The sequence below is a fragment of the Sus scrofa genome, chromosome 18 (assembly GCF_054392235.1).
Source record: "Sus scrofa isolate SSC_HxYL_T2T_F1_AM1 chromosome 18, Sscrofa_HxYL_maternal_Yorkshire_Landrace_v2.0, whole genome shotgun sequence".
NCBI classification, from domain to species: Eukaryota; Metazoa; Chordata; class Mammalia; order Artiodactyla; family Suidae; genus Sus; species Sus scrofa.
This window is the reverse complement of record NC_139400.1, coordinates 14540726-14559724: the sequence shown is the minus strand read 5'-3', so window position 1 is coordinate 14559724 and position 18999 is coordinate 14540726. Positions and strand designations below refer to the sequence as shown.

The window sequence follows — 18999 nt, the reverse complement described above, 5'->3', positions numbered from 1 at the left end:
TGGAGCCAGAGTGGTTTCCAATTTCTCCTTTCTGTGGCTGGATAATCAAATCACGGCTGGACAGCAGAACGTCATTGAACGTGGAAAAGGAAGACTCAAGTGCAAAATCCCAAGGGTTGGGGAGGGGGAGGTGTCACTGAAAAAAGAATCCCAAGCCTGACATTTCAGAAACCCGAGAGGCTAGTGTGCAAATCTAAAGGCCCTAAACTGTCTTCTGGGAGTGGAGGGAAGTGGGGACTCTGCTGTCTTTTGTGCTGACCCCTCCTTTACCAGGGCAGCCTCCACCCTTTAATTCGGATCTCCGAGGACACACCCCTGGCTGTGAGCCAGGCTGCGAGAATCAGCAGGTATTTTTTTAAACAAGGCAGTGCCAGGTCTCTTGCCTGAGTGTAATGGAGTACTGTCTTTTTCATCTTTGGTGCAGAAGAAGTTAAACACATGTACAAGGAGAACAGAATCCCCCACTGCCAGGAACCGTGAACACCTGAAGACAGGATGTAAGTGTCACCACTTCGACATCTGCATCGGAGCCACTTAGAAGTCTTGTCAGAAAATGCAAACTCCCAGACCCCACCCTAGACCAAGTCTGTCCCAATTTAGGGGGTCGAGTCCAGGAATCTGTACGGGTCACCCATACACCCCCTAGAGGATTCGCACAGACCGTGGCGGGTTTGCCAGTGTGGATGGAGAGCCTTGCCTTGGGTCCCTGCTCTGGCATCTACTCGCCGGGGTACTCAAACAAGTCTCTTATTCCTTCTCAGCTCATGTCTCCACCGAGGGTGTGAGAAGAGCTCCTGACACACAGCAGATGCTCACCAAACACCAGTGCTGTTGTGAACAGCCTTCACTTATGGTTGGCTTCCAAGCCCCAAGGAAATGGACCAGAGGGCGGAGATTTTGCCAGGGCTTCCGAGAGAGCACCTTTATTCACAAGCCAGGATCCCTGCTGTCTCTTGGTGCAGAGGCAGAGCCATATGCATTTCTGCTGAGGGCTACTGACCAAGGAAGAAAAAAACAATACACAAACCAGGTTGATATGAACCCCCAGGAGTCAGAGACGGCGTGAAACCCGAGGTTCCCTTGTCTTTTACTAAGAAAACGCAAGTGATCAAAGGAAGGCGTGTGCGGAAGCCTTTGCCGTTGGCTGTTGAGTACGTTTGCCAAGGGAACGAATCGAGACCTTCAGCTGGTAATAATGCCGCGTCATTTCAGCCCCTTTGGGACCCCAGGTGTTCATTAGAGAAGCGGGGGCTGGGTGGAGCAAGCCCACCTTGTCCAGATGGGGGATTGACCCCACCAGGCTTGGTCTCATCAGCTCAGGGCTCAAGCCACCACAGCCCGCCAGGCACAGCCAGCGTGCAGCCCAGTCCTGCACATCCCAGGTGCCTAAGGACCACTCCCGAAGATGGCAGACGGCGTCCCATTCTGTCGATGCGGGAACTGAGGCTGAGACATAACAAGGCTCCGATGCGGCCCCACAGAAATCCATTTTGCAAGGCACAGGGATTAGTGAAATTCTATCAGTTAGTGGTCTGGATTTCTCGAAGGAAAACAGTTTCTACAACCGAGAGCACTCCGGAAAACATGGAGATCCGAGGCAAGCAGCAGACCCAGAGATGTGGCTGTCTACGGGCAGGGGTGGGCACACGGTGACCTGGGGGAAGGGACGGTTGTTGCACCTTCAGCTGCTATAGCCTTTTACAGAAAGGAGTGTTGGCGACGAGCCAGAGCAGCAATGACTTGCCCCCTAAGAATCTGGGGGAAGCAAAAGAAGGAACCCAGGCTGCCCTTATAAAGTTCAGTTTCGAAAAACACATAAAAAGAAGACTTAGCCATGGATGAGAGTTACCCGAGAGACGGATCGCACAGCTTAAGAATTCAGGAGCCCCCGTAACTCCATTCGAAGTGACGCGAGTCTCCTGCAGTGAGAGAGGAATGATACTTTAATTTCGTCTGAAGAAACCCTTTGCGGAAACGCCAAGAGAAGAGGAGAGTGGGGAAGCTGGTTATCCGGTATCGCGAACAGACCTGTGGTTGCCACGGCGGGTGGGGGACGGATGGATGGAGAGTCTGGGGTCAGCGGATGCAAACGAGAGTGTATAGGATGGGCAAACAACAAGGCCCTACCGTGTAGCACAGGGAATGCTAGTCAATATCCTGTGATAAACCATGATGAAAAAACTACGAAAAGGAACATATAAGGGAGTGCCTGTGCTGTACAGCAGACATTAACACAACACTGTAAAGCCACGACACTTCAGTAACATTTTATTTTCTTAAAAAAGAAGGAAAGGAAAAAGGCCATCCAAAGGCACAAAGCGGGAAGTGCCAAACGCCTTTCCACACGTGACCCAGGGGAAGGGGGGCCGGGCTCCAGGCCCGTTCCAGATCATCCTTGGAATCACTCAGCCGCGGCTGGACTGGCTCCCCGTGTCACTCAGCAGCTTGAGCGCTGGCGCACAAACACGGGTCCACGTGTGTGCCCATTGTCTGTGCCAGGTACATGAGGAAACCCTAGCTCCGGGTAACTTCTATGAACGGACAAACAAATCTGTTCTGGGTGTGCTGAAAATAGTGGGCATTTGAGCAGAGACAGCTAATCACACATCCTGAGACTTGATGACCAACCAGCATTTTTTTTTTTTCTTTTTATGGCCGCACTTGCAGCATATGGGAAGTTCCCAGGCTAGGGATAGAGTCGGAGCTGCATCTGCCGGCCTCCATTACAGCTACAGCAACACAGGATCTGAGACACATCTGTGACCTACACCACAGCTCACGGCACTGCCGGATCATTAACCCATTAAGCGGGGCCAGGGATCGAACCCACATCCTCATAGAAACTATGTCGGGTTCTTAACCCGCTGAGCCACAATGGGAACTCCCCAACTAGTAAGGATTGCCACGTGGGAGGTGTCTCTCGGCAGCTGGTCTCAAGCTTGCTCTCAAATCCACAGTCCTGATGCTGGGAGGGCATTTGTCAGTTCCTCTGCCCACCCAGTATCTGGTACATCTGCCCTCACACCTGGCTTCCGTGGGGGGGGTTCCCTCCAGACTGGCTTTCCCAGCCCCACCCCCCATGGTGACAGCAAGCCCCCTGGGGACCTAAACTGATGGCTTGGGCGTCCTGGGCCAGAATCAGCACCCACTGCACAGAAGTAGGTGCAAAGCTTTTCAGAGATGGTGGCTGTCCCGGTCACTCGGGCAGCCGTCGTGGGACACCACAGACTGTGTGGACTGAACCACAGAAATTCACTTTCCCACAGCTCCTGGGCCTGGAAAATTCAAGATCAAGGTGCCAACATGGTCTAGTTCTGATGAGATCTCTCTTCCGGCTTGCAGATGGCTGCCTTCTAGGTGTGCCTTTTTTATAAGGCCACCAATCCTCTGGGAACTAGTTGGGTTCTCAACCCCCTGAGACACAACGGGAACTCCTGGTTTTTGTTGTTCTCAAGACAGGATCCATTCATTAAAGAAACAAAATGGGAAACGGACCACGCAGGGCACGGGGATTGTGTGGAGAACAAACAGCTCAGAGAGCATCTAGAAGATTTCCAGATCGTTCCAGACTGGGGGGCAGCCCAGGAGGGCGTATGCCCACAGGACCGGGCCCTCTCACCTCCCCCCCCTCCCCCGCCGCTGAGCCAGCTCCTTGGCATCTGCCGTTTCCCAACCCCCTTCTTGAGCCCGGGCTTCCTGCCTCCCCAGCCCTCAGCATCGCCCCCCGCCGGCCACAGTCTCAGAGCCCTAGACCGGGCCCTGGCCCGCCTCACACCCCGCCAGCCGCCCGTCCTGCAGTGCTGGCATCTCTCGGATTGGCTCTGTCCCTTCTCAGAAATACCCCCTTCTGCCTCCTCCTCTGCTCATCTCTTTCAGGATTTGCTTTCCATTTAGAAATAACAGAGCTACCACCGAAGATAAACCCGGCACCAGAGGCCAGCAGAGGGATGCAGCGTGGCCCCCGGGGCTGGGGGTGACCCAGAGCACACCCTCCGCCCTCCCATCCAGGGACCCAGGGTGACTCGCCAGCTCCTGCAGGAGTGGGGACACCCCAGGCTGCACACACCACGTCCCCTGGGCTGCTGGGTGGCATCAAGGACACTCTGCCCTGGTGGCCTGAGCACAGCAGGATGCAACGTCTCTAAGGTCCAAGTACAAGCTGAGTTTGTCTGGAGTGGACACAAGTGTAATACTCACAACTGCGGGCCAGGGCCCCCTCACACACTCATAAGCGATTGTGTTTGCTTAGATGTCTGGCCTGACCATTCCTCTGTGGCTTTCGTCCCCCGGTCTCCATGGCAACCCTGTACCAAAACCACAACACCGTAGCTACGAATTCGCCCCCTCTTCTGTGGACAAGCCCTGCTGCCCCTTCAAGGCCCAGCTCACAGGCCACCTCCTCCTTGCAGCCTTCCTGGATGACTCCTTCCCACCTATCGCCCTCGAAGAATTCCTCAAGCGCCGGCTGGAGCACTTGGTGGGGAGCTGGCTGCTGTTGCCTGTGTGTTAATATTACCTACGTTGCAAAATCCTGCTGGCACGTCTCCCACAGTGAGGCCGAGTGCCTGGAGCACAGTGAGGTTTTCACACCTCTTTTTACTAGTTGGTTATCTCTGTATCCCCCGGATTCTGATATCACAGTGTAGACTCAGATCTGACCAAGACAGCAGAGCAAAGACGTCTCGCCTTCACTTTGCTGTCCTGTGAAATGCTGTTTTCCCGGGGTCCCTTCCTCGGGCAGCTAAGTTCTGGGGACATTAGCTGGTTGTCCCCAAACCGTGAGCAGCCCTGCCTTCTAAGCTGGCCTTGGGGAAGAGTGGAAGGTTTGAAGACATGATGCTGAGTGGAGGAGGCCAGGCCCAGAGGCCACATGGAGAAGGTTCCATGGACATGAAATGACCAGAACAGGTGAAGCCAGGGAGATGGAAAGCAGATTCATGGCTGCTAAGGGCAGCGGGAGTGGGTGGTGGTGGACGGGTCAGGGCTTCTTCACGGGGTGATGAAGCTGCTCTAAGATGGACTGAGGGGCTGGAGGCATAACTGGGAATACAGACAGCCCCCGACTAACGGTGGCTGGATTTGCAATTATTTGACTTTATGGTGGTGTAAAAGTGACACCATTCAGTCGAAGCTGCACTTGAAATGTGAATTTTGATCCTGTCCCGGGCGGCGCTGCGTGGTCCCATCCCGTGATGCTGGCAGGGCAACGCGCAGCAGTCCCCAGCAACCTCGCGATCACGGGCCGGTGGGGGGGGCGCACCGCGACCCACTGACAAGCATCCTGGACCCAGAGGCCGTGCTGCTTTCCGCCTTCAGCACAGTGTCCATTAAACACGAGACGGTCAACACCCCGTTAGACAGCAGGCCTATGTTGGAGGATTGTGCCTGGCTGGGGGCGCAAAGGAGCGTCCTGGGCACATTTGAGGTGAGCGGGGCCAAGCTGTCCTGTGCCCTGGTTTAGGTGTATTACATGCGCTTTCAACTTAGGATATTTTCAATGTATGATGGGTTTATCAGAACGTAACCCCATCAAAGAAGATTCATACACTAAAAACCACTGAACTGGACACTTTAAATGAGTGAACTATAGGTTATGCGAATTCTAGCTCCCATTTTATATCTGTATATATTTTTATTATTATTATTTTTTGTCTTTTTGCCATTTCTTGGGCTGCTCCCGCGGCATATGGGATTCTCAGGCTAGGGGTCGATTCAGAGCTGTGGCTGCCAGCCTACGCCAGAGCCACAGCAACACGGGATCCGAGCTGTGTCTGCGATCTACACCACAGCTCATGGCAACGCCGGATCCTTAACCCACTGAGCGAGGGCAGGGATCGAACCCACAACCTCATGGTTCCTAGTCGGATTCGTGAACCACTGCGCCACGACAGGAATTCCTGTATATATTTTTAAAAGAGAGGAAATTTTAGACATCAGGCCTGGTGGGGACATGCTGGAGGAGAGGCCAGGGAGGTGCTGAGTGGCCTGAGGTCTCGTGGGGACACTGAGATGGGAAGATGGGACCTCGCTGGCACAGGCCCACATGCTCACATGCCCACAGGACAGAGGAGGAGTGAGGAGGGGTTTGGGGTTATTAGATGCAAACTCTTACACTTAGAAGGGATAGATGTTACAGTTCAATGTCCTCCGCTCTCAGGTCTGTTCTCCTCTGTGGATGTGGCACAGAGCCTGTGTGTGCCAGGGGCCCCGTGTGTACCAGGGGCCCTGTGACAGGAGTCCTTGGCAGGACTCTTTTCTGGGCAGAGCTAAATGCTGCTCCCTACCTGTGGCCGGTGGGGCCTGGAAGACCTCTGCTGGGCGGGGCTGCCAAGGTGGTAGGGCTGTTAGAAAATTCCTCCTTCTGCCCTAGGCCGGTCAGCCTTTTCCTCCCTAGACAACAGGACGCAGTACCCTTGGGCTCCCTTCCTCCCCTGGCCATCACACCTGTCCCAGGACAAGCATCTATTCTCTGTTGGTTTTTTTTTCTCTCTCTTTATGGCCGCACCTGCAGCATGTGGATATTCCTGTGCCAGGGTTGAACTGGAGCTGCAGCTGTGGCCTATGCCACAGCCATGGCAACGTGGGATCTGAGCCGCATCTGCGACCTACACCACAGCTCGCGGCAGCGCCACTGAGTGAGGCCAGGGATCAAACCTGCGTCCTCATGGATCCTAGTTGGGTTCGTTACTGCTGAGCCACAACAGGATCTAGAACCTGCATCCTCACAGAGACAACATCAGGTCCTTAACCTGTTGAGCCCCAGCGGGAACTCCCAAGCATCTATCCTGTCACTTGTACCTCCTTCCTTCCAGCGGCGCCCCCTGGGGGCTGATAAAGAAACGCTAGTCCTTAACAGGCAGGAAGGGTGGGAGATTGGTCTGTTCGCCCCAAACGGACGCTCTAGGGGTTCTGTGCCAGCGGGGGAGGCATGGAGAGCATGCACCTTGGCCTCCCAGCCAACAGCTCAACACCAGCCCCGGCTCCCGGGATCACCTGTCACCCGGCACCTCCTTATTCTGATGTGCTGCTAACACACACCCAAACTGATTAGACAGGCACGGCTGCAGGTCCTGATTGGACAGCATTCCTCACTCCCCAAATACCCCTGAACCCTCTTCTACCTCTGGCTTTGGAGCCTCCAGCAGCCCCACGCACCTCCTCCCTGCTCCCCACTGAGGTCCCTGCCTCCAGAACCAGGAAACCCAGGTCTGCAAACAGGAAAGGCTCTGGTGCTCGCTGAGGAGGCTGGAGAAATCCCCGGCTGGAGTGACCGGCCCTTCTCCCCCATGGGCACCTGCTGGGAGGGGTGGACCACGGCCAGGCACTGGGGATCCGGGACTGGGGTCAGCTGAGCGTCCGTGTCCAGTCATCTCTGAAGAGCTGAATTACCACGCGCTCACCCTGGCAGGGGCCGTAGGCAGCGGTGGGACGTCTGGGGAAAGTCTCCATTGCTGGCAGTGTCCTGGGGTCCTTTCTCCTGGCGACCCGGCCTCCCCTTCATTCAAAGGGCTCTGGGTCTGTAAACTGGCTCAGGTGTGAGGATTCATGAAGGGACCACGACCCTCTTATTTGATGATCTCAGTTAGACTTTCGTTCACTTGACCTAGAACTCCCACCCCTCGGTCTGCCTGAGTCGGACTGTCCCCATGCTGCTTTGACTCTGCTGTCCTCAACAGTGACCACGCCACCTGCTCTTTGGGGGTAAGTGCTGCCCCTTGGCCCCTGCCGCCCGGGATCCACGCATCCCCATTGCATTTAGGATTTCCAGTGCGGGGCCTGGTTCCCACGGTGATCGCTGGCCTCAGAGGAGGGCGACCACAGAGCTTGTCAAGGACACTGGGGCTTCTTTCCTCACCAACCATCACAGTCCTGGTGAAAGGTGTGTCCTCTGGGAGAAAAGGGGACTCTCCTGCACTGCCGGTGGCATTGTTAACGGGTCCCACCACTATGGAGACCAGTGGGGAGGTTCCTCAGAAAACTGAACATAGAACGACCATATGACCCAGCAATCCCACTCCCGGGCGTCTATCCAGACAAAACTTTCCTTCAAAAAGATACATGCACCCCTACGTTCACTGCAGCCCTATTCACAATAGCCAAGACATGGAAACAACCTAAATGTCCTTTGACAGATGAATGGATTAAGAAGAGGTGGTGCATATACACAGTGGAATATTACTCAGCCATAAAAAGGAACAAAATAAGGCCATGTGCAGCAACATGGATGCAACTAGAGATTCTCATACTACGTGAAAGTCAGAAAGAGCAAGATAAATACCACAGGATATCACTTCTATGTGGAATCTAAAACACGGCACAGATGAACCTCTCTACAAACCAGAAACAGGCTCCCAGACATGGAGAACAGACTTAATTAATGGTTGCCAAGGGGGAGGGAGAGGGATGGGCTGGGAGTTTGGGGTGAGTAGATGCAAACGGTTGCACTTAGAATGGATGAGCAATGAGGTCCTGCTGGACGGCACAGGGAACTGTGTCCAGTCTCTTGGGATGGACCACGATGGAAGAGAACGTGAGAAAAATAATGTGCATGTTAACTGGCTCCCTTTGCTGTACTGCAGAAATTGATAGAACATTGTAAACCAACGACAATAGGAAGATTAAAAAAAAAAAAAAAAAGAAAGCTGTGTCCCCTAACCTTCCAATCTCCCCAAGCCTTTGGAGACCTTCCTCAATAGAGTCTGCGCCAACTCAACCAAAGAAACTCGACGGTGCCCTTTTTGGCCCCGGAGCCCTTTCTTAATCCTCTCGGTAAACCCGGGAGGGAGCTGTCTGCACAGTGTGCCCAGGAGGGAGCTGTCTACACAGCGCGTCAGTGGTCCGGCACCTAGAGACACTGCACCTGAAGAGGGGTGACTCCCCCACAGGCTGTGCTGCTGGGAAACCTTCTCCCCGCCCCCCGAAGGCGGGGCTGGGCCTCAGTCCCCTGTGGCCAACGCCAGGTATGTCTGTCTCCAAGGCCCACCGCCTCCTCCAGGAAACCCGCCTGGCTTCTTGGACCCTTGCTCTGATCTTTTAAAGGAACCCGGTGCCCTCAGACCACCTCCCGGGCCCAGGGCACCAGACTCCTGCTCCTCCCCTAACCCCGAGTAAGGAGGCCTCTCCTGTCCCCATGGCTTGTGCGATGCGCTAAGCCTGCCCATGTGTCAGGTGCGACGTGTACAGGCTGAGGAGGCCCAGAGGCCTCTGGGAGGGAAGGCGTAACAGACGATGCCAGGGCTCAAAGCCTGCGATCAGACCCCGGGGGCCCAGGGGCACTCACCGCCCCCCATCACACTGCAGGTGGCCCCACCAAGCAGCCCCTTGGGGGACTGAAGTACCTCAGAGGAGGTCCCTGAGCTCTCAGCACCCCCTCATCACACCGAAGGGGCCGCTCATCTCACCCCCCAGGGAGTGAGCCCACGAGTGTGGTCCCAGGAGAAGAGAAATGGGGCCTGGCACGGCCTCGAAGGGCTTGCTGTCCAGGCTGGGGGACCACGGCCACTGACGAAGGAGCAGCAAACGTGGCTGCTACTTACAGCAGAATATCATCCATTGCCTTTTTTTGGTTTTTTTAAGGGCTACACTCTCGGCATATGGAGGTTCCCAGGCTAGGTGTGGAATCGGAGCTGTAGCCGCCGGCCTGCGCCAGAGCCACAGCAACGCCAGATCTGAGCCACGTCTGTGACCCACACCACAGCTCACGGCAACGCCGGATCCTTAACCCAATGAGCGGGGCCTACGTCCTCTTGGATCCTAGTCAGGTTCTTAACCTGCTGAGCCATGACGGAAACTCCTCATTCAGTCTTAGGAAGGAAGGCTACGCTGACACGCAATAACAATCACAAACGTACAAATGCTGTGTGACCCCACTTACACGGGGTTCCCAGAATGGTCCGATTCAGAGACAGAAAGGAGAGTGGCAGGAGCCGGCGCTGGGCTGGGGAATGCGGAGCTGCCGTTTAATTCGGGACGGAGTTTCCATTTTGCAAGATGAGAAGGTTCTGGAGGTGGGTAGTGATGAGGGTTGCACAGCAAAGGGACTGCACTTCACGTCACCGAACCACTGAACGCTAAAAGATGGTTAAAACGGGGCATTTGATGCTATGTATATTTTAGTACAACAAGAAAAGTGAAAAAAAGGACGAAAAGGAGTGACAGCCTTGGTGTGGGGTTCCTGGGCAGTGAGGGTTCTGTGGGAGTGAGGGGGGGGGTCTCTAGAAACATCCAGATCCGAGGGTCCTGCCCTCAGCTGGTGCACCAGTCTGCTTCCTGCACCTCTAGTCCTGACCGCTCCACCTCCCAGGCGTTCTTCTCACTCTCACCCACACTTGTGTCCCACCGCAGCCAAACTCACAGCGCCAGGCCCTCCGGGGGCCTCTCAGTAAATCTACCATCCCATGCTCAGAAACCCACCCCACCCTCAGCAACTCCCCCTGCTGCACGCCCACCGTGTGCAGGCAGGGTGCTCAGAGCGTCACCCTGAGTCTTCGCAGCCACCTCTGGGGACCGCCACCCCACAAGGCTGACGGCGTGGAGCCAGCTTCGGCCCTGCCCTGCCCCTCGGGTCCCCTCCTTCCCCCAGTAGCCACCTCCAGGCCCTGTGCTCTTTAGAGACTCACAGACGTCACAGTGCCGTGGACGCAGGTCATTATGTGGGACTTTTTCCAGCTTTCACACATTCTGAAGTATGAGTCTACTTTCATGATTTTATTAATTTACTTGTTTTCCTTTTACGGCTATACCTGCGGCACATGGAAGTTTCCAGGCTAGGGGTCAAATCAGAGCTGCAGCTGCCAGGCTATATACCACAGCTCACGGCAGTGCCGGATCCTTAACCCACTGGGCGAGGCCAGGGATCGAACCTGCATCCTCATGGATACTAGCTGGGTTCTTAACCTGCCGAGCCACAATAGGAATTCCTTCCTTTCACGATTTTAAAAGTGCAATAAAATGGATTAAGATGAAATACATGTATTTTCAAAGGGGATGTATTTCTTCTCCCAGGGTGTTGAGTTCTGTGTTCCTGTCGGATGAGAGAGAACAAGGAAATTCCTCTCCACTACCACGGTCCTTGAAACATCTTTTCCACCCGGTCCCAAGTTCACTGCATCAACGTTTCCAATTCTTTCAACTCTTTCTCATAGGACAGGATTTCAAATTCCTGTCTTACCCTACTAATTAAGTCCTTGACCTTGAAAAATATTTACAATCTCGTAGGAGAATTAAGATTTAAGATTAAGAAACTGAATAAAGCCCAGATGAAATGACTTTATAATGAAGTATTAAATTCTGTGGCTCAGCCTGTAAAGGAGAAGACAGATGAGGTTAGAGGGAAGAGGCCAGCGTCCCTGTGGCTTGGAGAACCCTGCTGGGCAGACCTGCCATCCTGCCCCAGCCCCTTCTGCTCTTAGGCGGGCGGTTAAGGAGGCCTCAGGAGGCTTCACTGGCTGCACCTCCAAATCCATCTGGGGAGCCTCAGCCCAGCGGACCAGCCCTCCCCCACTTTGATTTTCTTTAATTTTTCAATCCCAGGGATGAAGATGATCTATTTTTAGTTGAGCAAGCGAGGAGTTGCTATAGCAACAGCTGGTGGTTACCAACCAGGACCTGCTAGAGCTCCCAGGCAGAAATAAACCCCAAGCGCGGGGCTTAGAGAACAGAACTCGTCGCCCACGCACTGGGTCCTCGCCTGTGGTCTTCCCACTGCTTCTCAATGAGCAAGTTCACAGGCTGAGCTTGGGTCCTTGCTGGCGGGGAAGCTGATCGGCACATGGGACCCTTCAGAGGATCCTGGGGGACTCCCGGGGAGAGGCTACACCTCAATGACCAGGTGAGGAAAACACTTGCATTCGTGCGGAGCTGGTTGATGGGCAAAAGGGGGGCAGGTAGTGCCGCACAAGGCACTAGATTACGCGGAAAGGAAGTCCCGGCTTTGGCTTACAGGCTAGCCTGGGGGTGGGGACAGGGCTCACATCAGCGGCAACATCTGCGGAGGCTGCGCAGTGCGTCGTCCCCCCCCCACCCCCCCCCCGACCTAGTGCGTGTCCAAGAGAAGCATGAGGATGTGCAAGAGTGTGCACAGCGGCCGTGCGAACGGTCAGGGCCCAGGCTGGAGCCCCGGCAGCGCCACCGCGGAGCCGAGGGTGCCGGAGGTGTGGTCCATGAAGACCGGGCACAGACCCAGCGACCAAGTGGATGGACTTCAGCCACACTGGCAGCAGGCCTGCAGCTCCTAACATTGGAGGGAGAGAAGCCAGACAGGAATAGATCTCGCAGGGGCCCATCATATGAAGTTCAAAATCAGACAATGCTAATCGGGGGGGTGGGGGTTGGGAGGTGACTGGGGGGGGGGCTCTGGGAGAGGCTTCCGGGGTGCCGGTGAGGTTCCGTTTCTCCATCCGCATGTCAGTTACACGACTGTGTTCTAACTGTGCCCATTCACAACCTACCATTTGTACATTTCTCCACGCTGCTGATTTAGCAAAACTTACATTAACAAGGTTACACGAATTAGTGCTGCGTTAGCCAAGAATCAACAAGGGGGTGTCAAAAGGCACCAGGTGCTGGAGGAGCTGGAGGGACCCTCCAAGAAGGGGCGACCCGTCCACGTGGCTTCCGTGGGTCCAGAGGCAAAAGCCCCTGGGCGTGGGCATCCAGACGGGTGGACGCCAGGAGCAGAGCAGAGGCCATTCCAGCTCTAGCCCCAGCCCCAGAGCTTTCTGCACCAGCTCCGGTCCTGGGGGCCCTGAGCTGCAGGTGATCCTGGCCCCCATCTCGCCGCGCGCTGCAGAGGCCCTTCCTATGTCTCTACATCACTCTCGGCACCAGCAGGACACACATGCACTAAATACACTTATCAGACAGGTTGACTTCCGGGCGTCTGGCTTATCCAGTGATGCGCACGGCACACACATCACAAAAAGGAATGTCAAGGCCGGGCTGGTCCACGGGCGATCATTTTAAAATGCGCAGAAATAGCAAATCACTATACGGTGCACCGGGAATGAACACAATATTGTAAGCCAATTACACTTCAAAAACAAACTCAGAAAAAGAGACCAGATTTGTGATTAGCAGATACGGCGAGGAGGGGAACTGGAAGGTGGTCAAAATATAGTCTTTAGTTATAAGACAAATCAGCACTAGCGATATAATATACAACATGACAAGACAATTAACACTGCCTTATGGTATACACGAAAGTTAAAGGAGTGAGTCCTAAGAGTTTTTATACACAAGGGAAATTTTTTTTATCTGTTATTCTGTATCTATATGAGATGATGGACGTTCACTAAACGTATGTGGTCATTTCATGGTGTATGTAAAAGTCAAGTCATTTTTCTGTCCACCTTGAACTTACACAGTGCTGTGTGTCAACTGTATCTCACCAAAACTACGAGAAAGAAGTCTATGATTAACTCTCATCATTTTTTCTTCTTTTTCAGCCACCCCATGGCATAAGGCGTTCCTGGCCCAGGAATCAGATCTGAGCCACCGCTGGGACCTATGCTGCAGCTGCAGCAATACCAGATCCTTTAACCTGCAGGGCTGGGCTAGGGATGGAACCTGTGACCTTGGCGCAGTAAAGATGCTGCCGAACCCACTGAACCACAGCAGGAATTCCTGTAAATACATATATATTTTTAAATAGCCCTGTTGGAAGAGTCCAGGTTTCACAACCTTCCCCCAAGCTCAACATGGTGGTCCCAAAGTCAGCGGCCCCAAAGATGGGTGAGAAGTTTGCCTTTTTTTTTTTTTTTTTGGCTCTTTGCCATTTCTTGGGCCGCTCCCGCGGCACATGGAGGTTCCCAGGCTAGGGGCCGAATCAGAGCTGTGGCCACCAGCCTATGCCAGAGCCACAGCAACGTGGGATCTGAGCCACGCCTGCAACCTACACCACAGCTCATGGCAACGCCGGATCCTTAACCCACTGGGGAAGGCCAGGGATCGAACCCACAACCTCATGGTTCCTAGTCAGATTTGTTAACCACGGAGCCACGAAGGGAACTCCAGAAATTTGCCTTTTACCTTCATCTGAGATAGTGTCTCCATCTCCATCCATGGTGGGATCACCTCAAACTGAGTCATCGTTTGAAATCCACAGAAAGGGACACAGCAATGTGAAGAAAGTGACCTACTTGTATAAAGCATCCGCCGGCCTAGTTTTTTTAAGTCTAAATTTAGAACATCAGCATTTTCTTAAAGTAAGCCTGCTGGTGGTATTGTGAACACACAGCTCTAGGGAATATGGAGCAGGACAAAGTCAGTGGGAGGACCTCAGAGACAGGATCCTTGTCCCAGTCTGGGCAGCCCTCACCCACCTCTGTATCTTCAGTCTGAAGGAGTCACCTACACTCAGGAGGCGCGCATAGTTCACCTGCTCAGTGCTCAAGTAACTGCTGAGTGCCTGCGAGGCACTGAGCTCTAGGTTAGGCTAGATCAGTTTGTCCCCATTTAACAGAAAAGTCCAGGAGTTCCTGTTGTGGCGCAGAGGAAACCAATCTGACTAGTATCCATGAGGACGCAGGTTCAATCCCTGCCCTCACTCAGTGAGTTGGGGATCTGGCGTTGCCGTGAGCTGTGATGTAGGTCACAGACGAGGCTCGGATCCCGCGTTGCTGTGGCTGTGGTGTAGGCTGGCAACGGTAGCTCTGATTCCACTCCTGGCCTGGGAACTTCCATATTCCATGGCTGCGGCTCTAAAAAGAAAAAGAAAAATCCAACATAACGGTGGCTTGAGCAAGAAAGAGGTTTATTCTTCTTTCACACAAAAGCGGTCTGAAAGACAGGCAGTCCAGAGCTACTGTGGCAGGGTCACAAAGTTAACCTTCCCTTCTCGGGGGTCACACTCATGACCCAAGATGGCTGCTGGAGCTCCAACCATTACATCTACGTTCAAGGCAGGGGAAAGATCAAAGGAACCAAGGGGGATTTACGTCTTCCTCTTTTTGAGTCTTTCTCATAAGTGTAAACACCACCACTCCCATGTCTAGCTTACTGAATAACTGTCACATGCCCTACAGAGCATATGCGCTGCCACGAGAGTGGCAGAGACCTGTCACAGGCGGAGAGAAGAATGAGACCCCGTCTCCACGCCCAAGGATTGGAGCAGGACAGCCCAGCCCGAGTCATCAGACCCTGTGTCAAGCGATTGTCTTACTCAAAAACAAGTGAGACAGGCAGGTGCTGGAGAGCCCCAGGAAAGACTCTGCTGAGACACCTCCGGGCCGTGGACCTGGAGGAAGGGGCCGCAGGACAAGCAGTCAGTGCGACCCTCTTTGCTTTATGTTCTGAGGATAACCATGGGCCCCGAAGGACCCTTCCCAGCCAGGTAACCCAGAGGCTCGGGCATGGGGCAAACACAGGCTCGGCTGGGCGCTCGGCCCTCCAGGCAGCCAAAGTGGGTCTGGGGCTTCCTGAGCTGCTCAGGAGCCTCCAGAAGGGTCCCACCGTTCCTTGTCTGGGAGAAAGCCTGCTTTTCTGCTGGGGGAACTGCTCCCTTCCCTGTGCTGCCAACGAACTCGCCCTCAGTCAAGCAGATTCGGCAGATGCGGACCTGCCTCGGGCGATGGTCACAGCGGGGGAAGTCAGGAGCAGAGCTGCTCGGCTGCGGCTGCGAGGTGATGGCCGTCACCTTCCCTGACATCCCAGAGGGATGCTGAGCCCAGTGCCAGACACTGAGGATGGGCTTCCGGGCGCCCGAGACACCTGGGAGTCCCCCGGGGCTCTGCGAACCCCTCTGGGCCCCTCCGCCTGCCAGGTCAGGCCTGGCCTCGACGTGCACCGCTCCTGTGTCCCCGCCCCGCTGGCCGGCCACCTCCCCCCGTAAGGCCCGTTCTTGTCCGGAGCAGCCTTCCCGCACGTCGACGTCAGATCCTCTGACACCATCTCAAATCACTCCTTCATGTTTTATCACACGCTTGAATTACTATTTATGTGTGTTTGCTCAGTGCATATATGGTTCACCGCTGCAGCGGCTGCACCCACGCCCCAGGCAGGCGCTTAATCGACGGGTTCAGCGAACACGTGAACAGAGGGAGCCACAGAGTCAAACCGCAAGAGTCAGGATGTTCACGGCTGAGGCCGAGGCGGGTGGAGAACCAGGGAGAGAAGTCGGAGCAGGCTGAGGGGCTAGACCTTCCTGGGTGGGGTGGGCAGGATGGGGAGCGGGGCTCTGGCTGCAAGGAAGCCCTGCCTGGGGGCCTCCCGAGGGCCCACGGGGCCGCCCATCCTCCCTGGACTCTCAGGGTGGTCTGGCCACACCTTCCTGTCACCTTCCTCCAGAAATAAGGCCCAAATCAGGCCTGTCCCAGGTTCCATGCGAACGTGGTCCCAAAGCATCTCCAGCAGAGTGTGTCTGCAGGACCACTCATCACGCACCCCCCCCACACCAGGCGGGCACGGGATTGTTTTGTGGAAAAGCGCTAACACGGGGAGGTGGTGCCTGCGGGCTGGGCTGCGGTCATTCACGTGGCATGTCCTGTGGCCTGGAGGTGGGATGAGGACGTGAAGGGGACCCGTCAGGGACAGACAGCCTAACCTTGCTCTTCCGGTGCCTGAGCTGCTGGCATGTAAGAACCAGGAGGCCAGGGCGTCTGGACTTGGGGACACCTGCCCCTCCACGCTGGAGGCTGGACTCTTGAGGCAGGCAGATGGCCACCCAGTGGAGCTGGACACACTAAGTTCAGGGCAAAGACAACAGCGAGAACGAGGGGCTGACGCCTTGTACTGACCACTCATTTTCCGGATTCTGGATGTCCTGGCATCTGGGGCCTTGCCAGAGCCCACCCCTCCTGAGCTCTGCCAGTTCTTCGAGTGTGCCTCTCAGGGGCAAACAAACAAGGGCGTTCCTGTCGTGGCTCAGCGGTAACGAACCTGACTAGTATCCTTGAGGATGCGGGTTCAACCCCTGGCCTCGCTCAGTGGATTAAGGATCCGGTGTTGCCATGAGCTGTGGTGTAGGTCACTGACGTGGCTCAGATCTGACGTCGCTGTGGCTGTGGTGTAGGCCAGCGATGACAGCTCCTATTTGACCCCTAGCCTGCGGTTCTAAAAAGCAAAAATCAAACAGACAAGCAGACAAAAAACAAACCAGTCCCAAGCTGGCACTGAGGAGCGCCCAGCTGGTTCTTACACTCCATGGGGCACTCTGGCCCGACGATCCCTGGGGCAGGTGTCAGACAACAGAACACCCCAGAGCCTGCGGAAATTATTCAAGCCAGTCCACCCTAACCCCCTGGACTCTGCCTGGCCTGGCCTTCCCCATGGCAACCACAATAAAGCCCCCTCCCCTCCCCGTCCCCCGATGGACCCTGGAGCTTCCCTGCGTGGCCCTGCAGGGGTGCTGTGTCCCTTCCTCTTAGGAACAGGGGTGGCGAACTGCCTGTTGAGTGGCGTCTCTCCCGGTCCATCAGCCTCACGCACCTGAAGAACAATAAAACCTCCACTGGAAAACACACCTCCCCGACGGCCACATCAGCCTTTTCCTTTTTCTTTCTGTGCTCTGTGCTGGCAGACAGGAAAAGGTTTTCCAGGCTACATACATAGTCCGTTATTTGTCAACAGAATCACTTCAAGGGAAACGTGTTTGATTCTAGCAGAATTTCTCAGAAACCCCTACAGAAGCACACACGCTGCAACCATTTCCCAAGGCCTCCCCTTTCTGGGAGCGCAGAGAGGGACGGCCACCCCAGGCCTGCGGGCTGGGGCTCTGCTCCTTCCCTCCCTCCCGCCCTCCTTCCTTCCTTCTTTACTTTTAGGGCCACACCCGTGGCATATGGAGGTTCCCAGGCTAGGGGTCGAATCAGAGCTGTAGCTGCCAGCCTACGCCACAGCCACAGCAACGCCTGATCCGAGCTGCGCCTGCGACATACACCACAGCTCACAGCAACCAGATCCTTAACCCAATGAGTGAGGCCAGGGATCGAACCTGCGTCCTCATGGGTACTAGTCAGGTTCATAACCCACTGAATCACAGTGGGAACTCCTCTCTGCTTCTTCCAGCCTTGTCTCCCCAGGAGGGGACTTGGCTTCGGATGCGGATAACAGACGTGAAAGTGACAGGAAGGCTGAATGCAGGTGCAGCTGAGCCCTGGGCATTCTGTCCCTTATTTGCAGTGTGTTTGTGAAATCACCAGTCTTCCCTGACTTGTGTGACCTCTTTCAGCAAAACATTTTAGTTCTTTGAGTCGCTGAAACTCCCTCTGAATCTGTGCAAAGCCCTCACCTCACCATCTCAGCACTGCTCTTGGCCCTGGAGCCCAGGTGGGCGCCATGCCCCCGACTCCAGCTGGGGCGCTGCTGGCCCACCCTTACCTAGGGCACCACTCACCCCGGACTCCACAGGCCCAGCACGGGTCCGACCAGGGGCCTCCCTGGGAGGGGACACACTCCCTCTGCGGTGACACTCTGGACCACACCACGGCTGGGAGGGGCCTGCGGTGGCCAGCAGTGCCAGGGCCGAGGGCTGCAGAGGTACAAGGAGCATCCTAGCCCTCGGGGAATGTCCATGCCAACCCGTCTCAGAGGTTTGGACCACGCACCTTTTCCTTCTCACTCATCAAAGACAAATTAGGATCTGAGAACCGAATTCACCTTCTCTTTGAGATCCCAGGTTGTCCGTCTGGCCTGGAAGCTCACAGGATGCCTGTGACCCGTGGGGAGCAGCAGGCGCTGACCCACCCAGCCAGGCTTCCCAGCCCCGAGGCATCACCATCCCTGTCCAGGGCACTGTGAGGTCCACCCATCACCTAGCTTCTTTCCCCCTTATGCCCGAAGTCGTTGCACGGGCTCTGCAGTCAGATCAGACCCTTGCAGATGCCCTTCGTCCCTGCATCGTGTGTCCAGAACCGAGGCTCCGGAAACCGTGCCTCTTCCAGGCAGCCCCCAGCACCCATTTCACTGACTCATCACCACTCAGGCCTTATTGCTAGAACGTTCCTAGTCTGTCTCGCCAGGGGCAGGAAAGGGGAGGGGCACCGCGAGTGACAGCCCAGCCAC

General features: G+C 55.3%; 1 protein-coding gene across 26 annotated transcripts in view; it reads right to left on the bottom strand.

Annotated features, from left to right (window-relative positions):
• Nucleotides 1-18999, bottom strand: part of PRKAG2 (protein kinase AMP-activated non-catalytic subunit gamma 2) — a 269648-nt gene that overhangs the window by 125967 nt on the left and 124682 nt on the right. The window lies entirely within an intron of this gene.